Raw genomic sequence first — 18,020 nt, 5'->3', positions numbered from 1 at the left:
TGTTCTGTGTCACTCTCCTGTACTTCATTTTGTGCTGCTTGTGTCTTAAAAGAAGGAGAAATTATTTCAGTAAATATCCATGTGTCCTCACTTTCATAATTTCCTGATTAAACATTTGCTATTCCACTTCAGAAAAACAAAACCCACAATACTCTTAGTCTTCTAAAATCTTGGATAGTAACACTAAATGTCGACATTTTTGAAGTTTCTGCAACTCACTGTAATGCTTATATCTCATTTAAGATAAATTTGACAATGAATAAATGCTACCCAAGAGGATTTCTTATCTATTACTTCTAGCTTACTAATCAATCTTGTTTTCCCAAGCAATGAAAGTGTATAGCTAGAGGAGGTATGGTTATAAGTCTCTTGTTTGATTTTTAGAGTACCTACATCTCTCATGTTCACTTGGTACTCAAACTGTAGCAACTAATATTCACCTTTCACTTGATGATTATGCTTTCCCTTAAATTAAAAACTGATGCTTTCTACAATGCCTATATAAATAAAATAGGATGAGCAGGAATTATTATTGTTATTATTAAAGAACACTGCCATTGTAAAGTCAGAAACTACAGAGGGATAGAAAGCATTAATGAAAATTAATTTTCCAATGATATTTTGTTATTTACCTTGAATCCCATTGAGTCATTGCCTGCAATTTAAATTGTTATTTTATTTATTTACTTATTTATATTTGCACTAATATTTAAATAAATAAATTATACCAAATCCACATTAATCAAGTTTAAAACCCAAAGATCTGAAAGAATCAATTTTAATTCTCAAATGTTCAAGTTGCAAATACCTAGGTATAGAAATACTTAGATCTTTTAGGCAATTAGTGTACAGAAATTACACTCGGATAGTAAAAAAATGATTAAAACAAAATTAGCTACATAGGATAGATTAAGACTGCTTATGCCTACTCTGCTGCTTTGTTTCGGTTAAAATTATAATACTCTCACATTTTCCCCCCAAATCAGAACTGTTTCCTCTTCAAAGGAAAAAAGTGCTTAAATGGCCAACCTTGTTGGGTTAGAGGAAATTTTTAAAAAAAATTTCAAATATGACTCGACCACGATGGGTGGGGTGGTGCTACCTAACTTACAGCTGTTATAATGCCTTTCAATCATTTTTTTTAAAAGGCAAGTAGTCTTCCTGAACTGATATTCTTCCTAGGCTATTAAGAAAATGCTAGCTTCTACATAACACATCAATGTTTTATCAATAACATTCTGAATAGCAAATCACATTTTTAAAAATTAAAAAGAATACAAAAAGTATAATAAGATAAAAAAATAAAAGCAACCAAAAGGAGTGGAGTAATCGATCGATCGATCGATCGATCGATCGATCTATCTATCTATCTATCTATCTATCTATCTATCTATCTATCTATCTATCTATCTATCTATCTATCTATCTATCTATCTATCTATCTATCTATCTATCTATCTATCGAAAAATCCTAAAAACATAGTAATATTGGCCTAAACAAGGTGGCCCAAATAAACACAATATATTGGTTGTTGTGGGTTTTTCGGGCTCTTTGGCCGTGTTCTGAAGGTTGTTCTTCCTAACGTTTCGCCAGTCTCTGTGGCTGGTATCTTCAGAGGACAGCACTCTGAGAGCATAGAGTGCTGTCCTCTGAAGATGCCGGCCACAGAGACTGGCGAAACGTTAGGAAGAACTGTGACGAACACGGGTTCGAAAACACACGTGTACGCTTGGACAGAGAGCAATCAGGAGTTTGCACATGCTAAAATGAGCTGAAGAGTCCAATTCAGCCAGCTATGTTACAACACTCCTTCTCGCAGGTCTGCCCACATAAGAACACCCTGGTACTCTCAGATATTATTGTGAAAAGGTCAAGTGGGCTTTGTAGTCCTTAGACTTAACTTGCACCACTGACAGGACTCTAAGTAAGCTAGGCCGAGGCAGCACTCTCAGATGACCCTATGACAAGTGTACTGTTCAGGAAACCAAATGAGTTTTATAATCTTTATTTTATTAAAGAAAAAGCATGTTACTAAGTATCAGAGCCAAATTAAACCAAAACAAATAAACTAGCATTGTGCTGTTTAGTTACAAAGATGTAGTGAGGCAAAGAAAACATGAAAAATATAAAAGTATTCAAAAACCCAAAAAACCATTAAGATGAATAAAAACAATTCCAGTCCAGGAAATCATTAGTAAACAAAATAATCCAAGTTGGTTATAACAAGGCTATAATCCTCAGTGATCCTATAGAATAAAAATCCCTAAACAAAAGTAAAAATCCATTATATGTCCCATAGTCCTTAGAAAAGAAAAATCCAGTAAATATACCATAGTCCTTACTAAATTACAAGAGCATAGTCCATATGGAGTATTCCAAGAAAAGAGGTCCATAAAGAATATCCCATAGAACAGTCCATAGCAAATAGTCCAGGCACAGTCCTTAGGAAAAATCCCATAAGTCTATAAGTAATCCAGCAAATCATAGAAACCAGTCCATGTAGGTAGGCCACCACACTCTCTCTCAAGACATCAGGGTAAGTCCCATATGGCTGAAATGTAGGTCACGAATCACTGAAAGGTCGGTCTTGGAAAGACAAAGTCCATAGGTAAAAAGTTCCTTTTTCAAGAGTAACTGGCAAGGGCCTAATGCACCTTCCCACGATGTCATCCAATCAGAGTTCGTTACTAGGCAAACAGTCCTGTTGCATCACATGAATTCTTTCTCATACACAACAGATGTTATTTGGGTTACGGTGGTTTATCAAAGAGTCACAACAATTCCCATCTAATCGCACCGAGTCCTTTTTCTCAGGCCTTCAGAATAACATGCTCTCTGCTCGCCTAGAAAACAACTTGTCAGCATAGCACAGATACTATATACAAAGAAACAAAATGGAACCTCTCTGGCTCACTTCATAATTACAAAACCCATATGCCTTTAAAAGATTTTAACTTAAAAACCCATCTCATCACAAGCCCCCTGAAGATTAACAAAATTCCTAAACAATTTAAGTTTTAATTTTGATAACCGAATAAGATGAGATGTCATAATTAAGCAGTAACAAAATAGAGAAAGATATTAACATGAGCATAAAGTAATACATTTCAAATATGATTCTAAAATAGCAAAACAATTGATACATGAGAACTATCATAATTACAGAATTTACCATACATGATAGAAATTTGCATTAGACACTTCTACTAGTCTGAAAAACAGAAGAATAAACAAGTTAGTATACTTAATCAAATACATCACTCTGCATATGCTCAGATAATACTCTAGCTATCAAACAGTAAAATAGTGAAACAAGGGTTAACATCATAATAACTTGACAATCTAATATACTGATATGTAGTAATAATAGGGAAAACACTCTATGTATGCTCAGGAACATAGTCATACAGAATAACAAGAAAATTAAACATCAGAGCTTTAACAATTCTAGCCATTTTCTCCCCTTGCATCTGCACAAAACACTCGAGATAAGCAATGGGGAATTAAAGCCTCTTTTACTGGTAGACATTTAACATCAAAATCATATGTTTGCAATCTGAAATACCACTGCATTAATCTTGGGCTTGGATGTCTCTGTTTCTCTAAGAATGACCAAGCATTTTGGTCTGCTTGAATTGGATCAGGGCTGTAAATTACAACCAATTTCTGAAAAGTAACATAGGTATTTTCCATTCCAGGTGCTAGTTTTCTGAGTTGGTAAATTCCCTGAGGGCAATTAAATGATGGATAAGGGCGATGTTCCCCTTTAATTAAAATCGGATAAAGCCTTTCAACAGTTCCAGACCCTAAATTGCCCTTAGACCCTTCTAGATCTATAGGAACAGAAACAGCAGTAAATCCTTCATTGACTGTAATAAAAAGTTTCACCACATCAGTTTCTCCCGGTGAATTCGAGAAGACGTTTTGGGGTTTAGCTAACACAGGCTCCAACATCTGTCCTGGGCCAAATTGATCAATGCCTTCCACGCCTTGGTCCAGAAATGCCACACCCCTGGACACATGTATCACTGAATTAGCTGTGCTATCAGGTTTGGTCACAAGAGGCCGCTGTTGCAACAAAGTTCCCTCGGGAGTACTCTGCATAGCCTCAGAAACAGTACCAGCATTCTCACCACTTCCTTGGAAAATAGGCTGTTGAAAATAAGTATTGTCCCAAACCTCTGCTTTTCTTTCTGAAGATCTTTCTGAGAAGATTAACTGTGGTACTGGGCCAAATTTTTCAGATATGATTTCCGTCTCTGTAGAAACATCAATACTTTGTAATCCCAAATAGTTAGCGCTTCCCCCATCATTGGTTGTGTTATAAACAGTCTCACAATGTGAAAGTCCATGCTGCAAAGTCTCTGTACAAATAACTCCTCCTATGGCACTGGGCAAAGACTCTGAGAAAACCTTCACTCCTCCAGCTTCCTCAGCTGACTTCTCCGGTACCTTGAGTAGGCCACCCCCTTGGTATTTTTCTTTACTTCCGAACTGCCATGAATTACATGAGGTCTCTGCCAACCTAACAGGGTCTGCTTTCACTGTTCCCTCTGGGCTAAGAGAAGGGGGGTTGGTTGAGATCTGACATGCATCACGATCTGCTGACACAAGTCCTGTTGCTTCTAAGCTCTCAGTCCCAGCAATTGCTTTATTACTTTGGAAAATCCCTTGCTCTCCTTCTTCTAGCAAACCCATAGTCTCCTCCCAAATTATTTCAGAACTTCTCACCTGTCCTGTGCTCTGAGAAAGAGCTGACGTTGGTGCTGAGCTGATTTCCAATGCACTGCATTGGTCGCCCGATGTTAATTTCCTCAAGGACACAGCTTCTCGGGAAACTTTTTCCTGCATTCCTCTCTCTGCGCGCGTCTCCAGGGCCTGTAAATCCTCTGTTTGGACGGACGATGAATCGCTGTCTTCTCTGGAATGCTCCTTAGCATTCCACTGGGCCTCGTTAACTCTTTCCACACAAACATCTTGCATCTCAGGGTTGCTTCCAACTGTATGAAGCGTCTCATTGCAGTAATCCCCAAAGGAACCCTGCTGAACTTGGAAAAACCTTTGCATCAAGCCAGGTTCTGTGCTAAGAAAACGTTTTAAAAGGACGTTTTCCTGATAAAGCTCACGTATCAGGAAATCTCTTTCCCTAATTTTCTGCTTGGCTTCCTCGAAAAATTGCGAAGCCATTTCTAAGAGTAAATCCACGGTTTTAGACTGATTTTGCTCCTCCATTCCTGCTGGCACTTTAGCCTAGGCTAGGTCAGCGATAAAGCCAAACAAAACTCTAATAATAAAAATGAAAATTTAAAAATCTCCTCTGCACTTCTGACCAACTGCTGTCCCTTCAGCTATCCTAAGATAGGCGAGAGAACAAACAGCTGCCAAACCAAAATAAAATTAAAAATCTCTTCTGCACTTCTGACCAACTGCTGTCCCTTCGGTGACCCTAAGGTCTGTGAGAGGCCAGACAGCTGCCAAAACCAAAATACTGAAAAATCCAAAAGGAAGAGAAAAGAAAAACCGTGATCACTCTGTGAACCCTAGAATTACAGAGATGATCAATGACTGAACTGGGTGCAGATAGATACCTCTAAGATCATAGGGCATGACTCTAGGCCAAGCCAGATGCAACTAGGTACTCCTGCCAGATCCTAAGATCGTAGTGGGGAGACCCAGAGCTAGTCTGGAACACGGCCAGGTGCTCCGGCAAATCCTAAGATTATAGGAGTACACTTAGGCCAAAAACAAAAAAAAAAAAAAAGGAAAAAAAAACCTGGATGCAAGTTCCAAAACAATATAGCCAGAACAAAGTGGCCAGAGTCATTTATGCAATCCTAAGATTGTGAAATGACCTGCTGCTTTTACAGAGTGCAAGCACTCTAAAAATAAAGGACATGCATCTTGGAATTTCCTCACTACAACGTTGTAACAACCTGCACATGCCTACTGATTAAATTCAATTGCTTCCTAACAGTTTGCTTGTCCCACTGGGAATCTCTTTCTTAAAAGAGCACCCCAGATTCTAACACACATTACCACAGCCTGAAGATTTAACACCTCTCACCACAGCCTTTAGATCTAACTGCTGGCAAACAGCGTTTCCTAGGAAATTACTGTTTACACCCAGGGAAGCACCTAGCTCCTTGAAGCCTCAGTGTCCCACTGCAATCAAAACTTAGCTTGTGGATCAGGGTCACTCAAGCTGTTAGATAGAACAAAAATTGGTCATCCTGAGGTACTACAAAACCCAGCACGTGGTTCATCGCGCAGCTGCCACCATGTGACGAACACGGGTTCGAAAACACACGTGTACGCTTGGACAGAGAGCAATCAGGAGTTTGCACATGCTAAAATGAGCTGAAGAGTCCAATTCAGCCAGCTATGTTACAACACTCCTTCTCGCAGGTCTGCCCACATAAGAACACCCTGGTACTCTCAGATATTATTGTGAAAAGGTCAAGTGGGCTTTGTAGTCCTTAGACTTAACTTGCACCACTGACAGGACTCTAAGTAAGCTAGGCCGAGGCAGCACTCTCAGATGACCCTATGACAAGTGTACTGTTCAGGAAACCAAATGAGTTTTATAATCTTTATTTTATTAAAGAAAAAGCATGTTACTAAGTATCAGAGCCAAATTAAACCAAAACAAATAAACTAGCATTGTGCTGTTTAGTTACAAAGATGTAGTGAGGCAAAGAAAACATGAAAAATATAAAAGTATTCAAAAACCCAAAAAACCATTAAGATGAATAAAAACAATTCCAGTCCAGGAAATCATTAGTAAACAAAATAATCCAAGTTGGTTATAACAAGGCTATAATCCTCAGTGATCCTATAGAATAAAAATCCCTAAACAAAAGTAAAAATCCATTATATGTCCCATAGTCCTTAGAAAAGAAAAATCCAGTAAATATACCATAGTCCTTACTAAATTACAAGAGCATAGTCCATATGGAGTATTCCAAGAAAAGAGGTCCATAAAGAATATCCCATAGAACAGTCCATAGCAAATAGTCCAGGCACAGTCCTTAGGAAAAATCCCATAAGTCTATAAGTAATCCAGCAAATCATAGAAACCAGTCCATGTAGGTAGGCCACCACACTCTCTCTCAAGACATCAGGGTAAGTCCCATATGGCTGAAATGTAGGTCACGAATCACTGAAAGGTCGGTCTTGGAAAGACAAAGTCCATAGGTAAAAAGTTCCTTTTTCAAGAGTAACTGGCAAGGGCCTAATGCACCTTCCCACGATGTCATCCAATCAGAGTTCGTTACTAGGCAAACAGTCCTGTTGCATCACATGAATTCTTTCTCATACACAACAGATGTTATTTGGGTTACGGTGGTTTATCAAAGAGTCACAACAATTCCCATCTAATCGCACCGAGTCCTTTTTCTCAGGCCTTCAGAATAACATGCTCTCTGCTCGCCTAGAAAACAACTTGTCAGCATAGCACAGATACTATATACAAAGAAACAAAATGGAACCTCTCTGGCTCACTTCATAATTACAAAACCCATATGCCTTTAAAAGATTTTAACTTAAAAACCCATCTCATCACAAGAACAACCCTCAGAACACGGCCAAAGAGCCCAAAAACCCCACAACAACCATTAGATCCCGGCCGTGAATATATGCTGCTAATATTTTTAGATTCTTTTCCAACATAAAATAAAGCAATTACTTTAATGATTTTAATAACATTATTTACAAAATCCGGAGCTGGAGTCCCGAAGGCAGCATGTGTCGTTCTGCCAACTCCTGCGACATTGCTGGAACCAGTTGTATTGGCTCTTGCCTTTCCATTGGATCATTTCAGCAATGTGGAGAGGGGGGATCTGCTGCTTGGGTAACAGCCTATCCTCCATATTACCTTACCCGGGCTTCATGCTCTGGAGAGGACACTCCTCGATTCAGAGCATGTTACCATAGTCTCTTGAGACTGAAGGATGCCTATGCTAATTTACAATGTATGAATTTCAAGCTCTGCTGTGTATGAGAGCAGTTATTCCATCCATAGCAGTTACCAGTTGCACGTAAATGAGGTTTTAGTTTTCTGTGTACTATAGACATCCTTACAACAAAGATAATATTACATATTTTCTTTCTCTTAATTAAGCAATTATTTAAGCAATTTTACTTGTCTTATTACTCCCCATATTTGTTATGTAGGCAGTAGTTCACTCTGAACTACTCCAATGATGCTTCACATTCTAATAATCTGCAGTGATAAAGTTTTATGTCAGTCAAAAGTTAGAGTGTATTACTACCCGTACATCAGGGAACCCTTTTCATTTGTTCCATAGTTAATGGAGGATTTAAGCAAACAAAGCAATGAAAAGTTGGACTAGATTTAAATACTATAAATTTAATTGTGTTTCAATTTAGTAACTCTCCCATATTCTGCAAGATATATAAAGGAAAATTGTGTGGTAAATATAATCCAGTTTTTTAAAGAGTTTTGCACAATGCTAAATATCATATGGAATAATGTGAGCAAGGTTTGAATTATCAGCAAAAAGCAATGTCCACAGGAGCTTGGAAAGGTGGAAGATAGTCAGTGGGATCCAAGATATGATTCTGGTTCTAGCACTGAAGAAGAGGAACAGCAAGAGAAATCAGCATTGCCTCAAGGAGTCCAGGCAGGATGTTCTTTGGGAGACACTTCAACTGAACAAGCAGTGATGATGAGGAAGAAGAAAAGGGCTACTGAGAAGGAGAAGGCCTAGTGGATTTCTTTGCTAATATAACTGGATTATTAAATATAATTAATGTTTTTGCATTAATGATAGTGATAGAGTATTACAAATATTATTGATCTAAAAATACACAAATAGTTAAAATACATTTTAAAAACTATGTAGGAGTCCAGGGGAAGGATATGAGTAGGGAGGACTTAAAGAAAAGTGAGCTGGAGGAGGTTTGGGAGAGAGAAGAAAGCGCAGAGTGAAGAAATGGACAGAGATGGAGGGAGAGGAGGTAAGCAACAAAGGTAATTTGGGAGTGGAGAAAAATAAATTTAGATTAAGGTTCTCCAGGGGATTTAGGGGATTGTGGAAGATACAAATTGTTTGACTTTTGTATGGATAAGTGAACTGGTGAAATATTTGTGATAGAAGTGAAGGTTTGACTTATTCAAATGAGGCAATTGCCTCATAAAAGATTGTTCTTACTTGAAAAAGAAAAACAAGCTGTTTGTGTGTGTATTCAGAAGAGATTATCCAGCCTTGTAAAAACAGGCTCCTCGACCCCCCTTCTCCTTGCTTTCTTTCTTCATAACTCAAGGCTAAAAGCTAGATAAGCATGGAATGTTGAGACAAGGGGCCCTTTAGGGAAAGTGATTGTTCTGCGCATGTCTAAAATGTGTTTTCACTAATCCAATGAATTGTTGCTAACTAACTTAATGACCTCAAAGGCCCACCCCTCTCGCCCTGAGGGGACAGCTATAAGACTGTACCAATTCCTTTGTTCTTTGAAGAAATCCTAATCACCCACAATTAAGGTGAAATTGGTTTTTCTTCCCGCCAAACTGCAGTGGCGCTCTGTTTTTGTTTTTCCTTTTTATGTAAATAAAATGAACTTCAATAGAAAAGCCTTCGTGTCTCAATCTTTTGTTTAAGGTAAATTGTTTGGCATAACAATTTGGGGGCTCGTCCGGGATTTCTAAACGCCCCGATTGGGGCTGGATTTTTATCCAGTTGAGGTCAGGCAGAACAGGCGGCGGTGAAGTGAATCGGAAGGCGCCTCTGCCTTCTTTTAAGGCAGCCGCTTCCTTGCCGACGCTTTGGCTGCTTGGCATCAAGAACTCGGAAAGAGGCACGAACGTGAGAGTTTTTTTTAAGCCGGCCGGCCAACGAATCAACGAGCCAGCAGATCAACGGACCTGGTAAGTCGTAGTGGGAAACTCTGAAAGGGTTGGTTGTTGTTGTGTGAATGAAGAGTGAGTGACCTTGCGGTTCCCAGAGGTGGCCGTTGAAGTAGTCCGGGACCCTGGGCCAAGGTGTGCGACTGTTGTCTGTACCCTCCTTGTGTCTGCGTCAGAGAGACCCCTTACTCTCTACGCAACCTCCCTATCCTTATGTCTTTGTCTCCCGTGGGATGGGAATACAGACTTCCAAAAAGGGCCCGCGGGGGTCCAGAAGAAGGTCCAGAGGGGACCGAGGTAGGAATTCCGAGGGGGACGCCCCGACTCCAGGCCTTCTTGTGGGGGGGTGGTAATGAGTTAGGAATTCCTGGCAACAGTGCGGTGGGCAAGCTGTTGCTGCATTGGGAGTCTGTAAAAAGGTACAGGAGTTTCAGACAGAGAAGGGAATGGTCCGTGTGCTCTGGAGTTTAGACACAATTTGATATTCGTTCTAAAGGGCCAAAATTTGGCCCATCCGCCCCGTGTCCCTTATGTAGATTTTTGGATATGGTACCTAATCAAATTTGGAGAAGAAATAAAACTGGCAGTGAGTAGAGACTTGATAGGTTCTAAGTTACAAGGTGAGGAAATGACAAAATTGGAGTTTGTAAATTGGACTGCTCCACCTCAGTAAAAGAAAAGGAGGGGGATGGCGAAAATAAAGACGGGACGCTGTCCAAGGGACCAGTGACCCGTTCTCAGGCACGGCAGATGAAAGAGCAGGGAGTTAGTGCCCAGTATCCACTCAGAGAAGTCTCAGAGATGCTTTAGGGATTATGATTTACAAGCCCACAGAGCTGCTGCACATTTGTAAGCAGCTGGCCGGAGTCACCTAGGAGACTCTGGCAATTGCCGCTCGAACAGAACAGGCGGCCGGGGAATCCCTTCCAGGAGTAACCCCTGGAGATTGGGATTTTCAGGATGAAAATATCAGAGGGCGAAGTGCAGAAATGAAAGAGTTCTTGTTGAAAGGGTTGGAGGCAACAGTCCCTAAGACTGTTAGCATGAAATTGGCTTTTTGGTCAACCGTAGGTTCAGTTGAATATCTGGAAAGGCTAAAACGCAATATGCGAAGGAACACTGGGCTGGACCCAGAAGATTCAGGAAAAAGTGGTAGCAAGAAGAGAAAACTGGAGGAGTTTTTCTCTGCCCTACCCGCTCAGAAGAGAAGGGAAAGAGAAAGGAGGGGCAAGGGGCCCTGACTGTGTTCACTTTTAAGGTGGCTCAGGAAATACTTAGGTGAAGCTAGGCAAAGAGAGAGAGAGTATGTTGTAAAGAAGGCAAGGAAAGTTGTTGCAAGATCAGATAAAGAGTTTTGAGGGGAAATGGGAAAGGAAAGGCTAGAAAATGCAGCTAGAGGAGGAAGGAGATTCAGGAAAGGAGTCCTTAATAGTGCATGCCAGCTCGGACAGCAGAACTGTTTGCTCTAAGCTGAGCACTACAGTTAGCTGACAGGAAAAAGGATTAAAAAGAGAAGAAGGAACGTAACTTTCTCAAAGTTCATGAAAAACACAGAGAATGTTATCCAAAAGTGTATATGAAATGGAATCCTCAGGAGGAGTCCTAAGAGAAATAGGAGCGAATGGAGAACAGGGAGTGAGAAAAAGCTCTTTTGGCTTGTTAAACTTACTGGGGTATAAAGGGTTAAGAGTAGGCACAGAGTAGGAAAAAAAAAAAATCGCCTGGTGTTGAGGGAGGGAGATCCCCGCCAGCTTAGGACTGTATAAACACATGCAGACTTTAGTGATTAACAGGGTAATTCTTTTCCATCTAAAGGGGCTGTAAAAGCCTATTGGAAAGCTACACTTCTGGATCTGTAAAATTTGTAGTTAGAAAATGGGGAAAATCACACACACACACAAAAGACACTAGGGGAATTGTTGACTATGGAGTCCCACAGAAAAACATGCAGGAAAATGACAGATGCAGTATGTGGATTGATTGGCAGAAGTACGTGTTTAAAGGTCTGAATTGAAAAGGAGGCTTTGGAAGTGTGAACTATGTTGGCAGTGATAGAGAAAGAGAATTTGACAGGAGAAAGAAATAGGTTAGTAGATAAGAGATAGCAAGCAGAATTGCTGGGAATGTTCAGATCCCCCTCCTTGCTTCTCCAGATGCACAAAGTGGGAGTTGGAGAGACAAGGGGGGTTGATTTCACACCAGGAATGGTTTGCCTGTTTTACATAGGCACTTTCTGTGGGAATTCCTTAGAAGTCACTTTTGCATTCAGGGGTCACTACCAGTTTTAAGAGATTAAAATGTGTAGTATTTTTATTGAGAGTGAATTATCTAGAAGCCACAGAGGATCTAATCATTGGCATGGATGCCTTGCAAACTATGGGTTATGGTTTAATTCCTATAACAAACAACTACATCGAGCCTAAATCCGGAAATCGTTAGGAGAAAATATATTCCAGTTTTAAGGTGAAGAATTTGAGAACAGATGCCTGTGAATTTCGTTGTATGTGTATATACTTACAATGACAATAAATTATTATTATAAATGCAACATAGGAACAAAGGAAGCGATTGTCCTGCATTCTTCACACCAGCATAGGACTATCCTGGCGGTGGATGATGGTCAGTAGGCTGCTACAGATCGAGGCTATTCTCCTTGAAAAACTCGATCTAATACTGAGGGTTTATCAGAAACTGTCAGGAAGGAACTGTGTAATGAACATGATTGTATTGCCCTGACTGGTCTACAGATAAAGTTTAGGGAAAACCTACAGGAAGAGGCAATAGAGGGAACATGGAACTTGTACACTGACGGTTCCTCTAGAGTAGTGAATGGGAAAAGAATAACGGGATATGCAGTGGTAGAGAGGATGGGGGGGGGTTCGAAGTTGAATCTGGACCCCTTCCCCCGTCCATGTCAGCTCAGACAGCAGAATTATATGCCCTAAAGGAGCTTTAGAAATAAGCACAGGAAAATCTGTAAATATCTGGACAGACTCTAAGTATGCATGTGGAGTAGTCCACGTTTTTGGAAAAATTTGGAGTGAAAGAGGACTACTTACATCCCAGGGAAAGAATCTGGCCCACCATCAGTTGATACTGGACACCCTGGAAGCGTTGAGCCTCCAGTCCAAGGTAGCTATTATCCACATTCCAGGGCACCAGAAGGGAAACTCCCCGGAGGTAGTAGGAAACCGGCTGGCTGACGAAGTGGCAAGAAAGGTGGCAGGAAAAGAATTGAATCCCGCCCTCTTAGCAGCCCTTATTCCTACCAGTAAAGAGATCACTGCCCCTTTGGTGTATTCACAAAAGGAGCTTGAATTAGCAGAGGAGCAGGGAGCTACAATGGTGAACGGCACGCTAAAGTTGAGAGATGGAAGACAATGGCTGCCCGAGGGGGTGGTCAGGGAAGTCCTCAAGGCATTGTATGAGGGAGGACACTGGGGAGTTAAGGCTCTGGTCTCAGCCTTTCTGCAAAAATATACAGGGAAGAAAAGTGTGGTCACACGCCAACACCATTTTAGCCCACTGCATTCCTTGCCAGAGAGTAAATAAGAATAACCTGAGAAAAACAGAAATGAGAGGACGACCTCTGGTCATCCACCCCTTTGAACATTTGCAATGTGATTTTATTGATATGCCAAAGTCAGGACTTTGGAATCAGTGTTTGATAATAACTGATCAGCTCACTGGCTGGGTAGAGGCATACCCTACGGCTCGGGCAACGGCAGGGACAGTTTGTAAAATCTTATTGGAATCCAATCAATGGTTAGCAACAGAGGCAAAAACTGAAAGGATGAACCAGACTTTGAAAGAGCAAATTAATAGTTGATGCAACAAGCGCAGTTGCCCTGGCCGAAGGGTTTGCCCCTAGCAGCTGCATAGCATTACAGGACTCTCGCCCTTTAAAGCCTGTGCAGAATGGAAATTTGGGATGTTAATGCACAGAGATACACAGAGAGTGAGCCTTAATTTAGATTTGTTCAAGGATGCCTTTATAAGAAAGTATTTGCTGGCCCTATTCTCTATTTTCTCCGATAACAGGGAGCGAGACATTTCAGTGCAACGGACGCCATTGGAGGTAGCAGTGCATTCCTTCCACCCCGGGGATTGGGCTTATATCAAGGCATGGGAGAGTGAACCGCTCGCCCCAAGATGGCTTGGTCTGTTCCAGATACTGCTGACAACAGAGACTGTCATCCAAACTGAGGAAGCTGGTTGGACTCACTATACCAGAGCCAAGCGCGCAGTCGACCCTGAGGGACAGTGAAAAGTTGTGCCTGTGTCCAAGGACGGACTAAAAGACTGTTTTTAAATGACATATGTAATGTCCATTAGTCGGTTAGCGCATAAATATTGTCCCTTCTTTAGTGTGTATATAGAAGTAAGAAAAGTTAATAATCTGGTCCAAACTCGGAAGGTGAATTTAAAAGTAGACAGAAGCGGGTAGGGGACTCTATTTCTTTAAAGGATATTCAATTGGTGATCAAGTAGTGTTGGAGGACGAGGGGACCATTGATTGGGAGGAGGAAAGGAAAATCTTTAAAGATCAAGAACCTTATGAAAGTACTGACACTGATAGTTGCTCTGAAGAAGAAGGGTTTTGAATGAGGATTGTCGGATTTCATTGTCCTGCCCAGGTTACCACTATTTGGGTAATTGCTGTCAGAGTAATGTCTATAACTCCCTATATAACAGGTAGAATTTGTCCCTGGTTTTCCTGTTCAATTAGTCGAACACCAAAAGGGGAGGTGGAAGAGTGGAAGGTACAGATACAAACCACTTCCTATTGGGACACTGAATACAAAGGGTTGGCCTGTGGTAACCAATTGATGGTACGCAAAGAGGTACGAGGTAAGGGCCGTGGAACTTTGTATACCAGCACTGAGTTGGCTTCAAGTCTAGAGTTCTGGCATAACCGAGATTGCAAGCAGTGCCCCCTCATTAAAATCAGAGATAGCAACATCAGCCCTGGATCAGAGTCAGACTCCGACTAGGTCATTCCCCGAAGAAAGTGGTCTTTCTACTCTCATACTTTCACCTCCCGGCAGTTTACTCGGAGTATCAGGTGATATCTGAAACTTAAAGACCCCCTGATAGGATTGGATCCTTTTGAGCCTTACTGTTATTTGTATTGCCATTTTTGCCCTCACCATTGGAGTGCCAGAATAACTAAATTTGACGAAAACCCGGCTTTGAGGTGGTATGTGCTTAAGGTGAGATATCCTGAAGGGTTGTGGACTGAAGCTTGTAGGCTGTAAAAACGCCAATTGCAAGCTGTCCGTGGAGAATTCAATCTGATAGCTCGGCGCAGGCAGAGACCAATTCCCAAGGGATGGCTCCGTTACGCATCTTCGGTGCACCACGAAACGTGTTAGAAGTGCAAGAACGCAAGCCCCTGGTCAATGCCCAGTCTAGATTCAGAGGACGAGGAATGGAATTCCCACTACAAGCGGAGGTAAAGCCCACCCCTCTAATGTCTTGGAGAAATATCAGGCAATTGTTTATTGGCAGACCACGGGTTGATGGCAAAATAAGGATAGTGTTAGGGCTCTTCTTGAGCCTTGTGCTACAAGCTACAGGATCCACCTGCCCCTGTGTAATAACGACAAGGCAGGGAAGCAGGGAACAGCAGACCTTAACCTATAAGTCCATCTTCAATTGTGTTGATAATATTGCCTCCTGTGCATTTGACAAGGTAGAGTACAAAATTTGTCAGGACTCCCTTGGAACTCAAACTTGTTACGACCCTAGAGAAAACCCCGAGAGAATTTGGATTGAATTCCGTGTTACAGTAATTAGTAATGGAGGCTGGACTAGAATTAAATGTGGTGGAATAGGCTGGGTTCAGCACAACATGGTATGGAGAATAGCAGCAAGTGTAGTCTAGAAACTCACCTGTTTGTTCCTGTATGAAACTGTGTGAAGTTAGTCACCTAATCTACCACGCCCTGCAAGCCTCAGGAAGGTGCCTGTAAAGTTCGATTGTACCTGGGGCTCCTATGAAAATTGTCCAAGTGAAAGACACCTTTGGTTGGTCTGGGGGAGGGGGGAAGTTTTCATAATTGTGAATAAGTCAAAAGAAATTATAAAAAGAAAACGGGGGAATTGATAGAAGTGAAGGTTTGACTTATTCAAATGAGGCAATTGCCTCATAAAAGATTGTTCTTACTTGAAAAAGAAAAACAAGCTGTTTGTGTGTGTATTCAGAAGAGATTATCCAGCCTTGTAAAAACAGGCTCCTCGACCCCCCTTCTCCTTGCTTTCTTTCTTCATAACTCAAGGCTAAAAGCTAGATAAGCATGGAATGTTGAGACAAGGGGCCCTTTAGGGAAAGTGATTGTTCTGCGCATGTCTAAAATGTGTTTTCACTAATCCAATGAATTGTTGCTAACTAACTTAATGACCTCAAAGGCCCACCCCTCTCGCCCTGAGGGGACAGCTATAAGACTGTACCAATTCCTTTGTTCTTTGAAGAAATCCTAATCACCCACAATTAAGGTGAAATTGGTTTTTCTTCCCGCCAAACTGCAGTGGCGCTCTGTTTTTGTTTTTCCTTTTTATGTAAATAAAATGAACTTCAATAGAAAAGCCTTCGTGTCTCAATCTTTTGTTTAAGGTAAATTGTTTGGCATAACAATTGGTATATTTAATTATCTTTTGTGGCAAGGCATCTATGTTACAAAGAATCATATGCATCGTATAATTTTCATACGAAGCATATAATTTAACAAAAAGATGCAAATATTTAAGAGGTTAGAAGATAAATTAAGATAATTAAAATTTAAATATATTAAGGACAAAGATATAATTTTTTAAGAAATACAATTTATTAGAAAGGAATTGCAAGATATAGTAACAACCTATAACAAAAGAGGAATAGGGAAAAATATAGATAATTTAAAGATAAGTAAAATTCTGGGAATAGATAGATTGGGTCCAGAATATATTTTTTTACATTAATACTGAAAATTTTAAAAATTAATAAAATAATGATTTAAGAAGAAATGTCATCTTGGAAGCAATCAATGTTTATAGCAATACTAAAACCTAATAAAGACTCTATCGATATGGAGACTTACAGACCTGTCTCACTAATCAAGATGCAAAGATTTTTACAGCATTATTGGCCAAAAGGATGAATATTTGTGCTGCCTGCCAAATATACAGTTAGGTGTGTATGCCACCACAATGGATTTGAAATTAAAGAAACAAGATGCGATTGAAGTGGAGACTTTCATCTTTAATTCAAAGGACTGAACAAAAATATTGTATGAAACATTTAGGAATTGCAATCATTTTCATACACAGTCCTCTTATTTCAGGGGCTCAAATGTAATTGGACAAATTAACACAATAAAATGATAATTTTTAATACTTTGTCAAGAATTCTTTGCAAGCAATGACTACTTGAATGCATGGACATCACCAAACGTTGGGCTTCCTCCTTTGTGTTTTTCCAGGTCTTTACTGCAGCTGTCTTCTGTTGTTTGTTCGTGGGTCTTTCTGACTTAAATCTTGTCTTCAGCAAGTGAAATGTATGTTCAGTTGGGTTGAGATCAAGTGATTGATCTGGCCATTGTAGAATATTCCACTTCCTTGCCTTAAAAAACTTCTGGATTGCTTTCACAGTATGTTTTGGGTCACTGTCCATCTGTAAAGTGAAACTCCGTCCAACTTCCTTATTTTCCCACTTGGGTCACAATCCCAAGTGGGTGGAAAAATCCACTACAATATATAATGGATTTTTAATTGAGTAGGAATTGAGAGGCTTTGGTTTTTTAGATGTTTTGGACTGCAGCTTCCATGATCAATAATCACTGGCAATATTAAGAGGAAGTGGTGGAACCTCTGCAATGCTAACCAGCCACGTTTCCCATTTTCTGTTTCACATCAGGTATAAAGATTATGCGACACCTATCTAAGAAAGAAATACAAGCAGAATAAAACTGCATGAAAGGTTTCAAATCGTCATATCATCATCTTAGAACTGCAGAACTAGAAAGACCTTATGAATCATGGAGTCCAGCTCAAGGGCATCCAGATTGTTTAGAATCCTGCTCCTAAATTATGGCTGGATAAATCAACTACGGGCCTTTAGCGAAAATTAAAATGAAATCCGGAATTCAATCGCACAGCCCTTGGTTTTAGCGATCC

The 18,020-nt window shown here is 40.4% G+C and overlaps 1 protein-coding gene across 1 annotated transcript in view; it reads left to right on the top strand.

The window, feature by feature from the left end:
* LOC144584362 (uncharacterized) overlaps positions 1–18,020 on the top strand; it is a 182,632-nt gene that overhangs the window by 120,046 nt on the left and 44,566 nt on the right. The window lies entirely within an intron of this gene.

This window comes from Pogona vitticeps, chromosome 10 (genome assembly GCF_051106095.1).
Source record: "Pogona vitticeps strain Pit_001003342236 chromosome 10, PviZW2.1, whole genome shotgun sequence".
NCBI classification, from domain to species: Eukaryota; Metazoa; Chordata; class Lepidosauria; order Squamata; family Agamidae; genus Pogona; species Pogona vitticeps.
The sequence above is the reverse complement of the archived record's forward strand: the minus strand, read 5'-3'. Positions and strand labels throughout refer to the sequence as shown.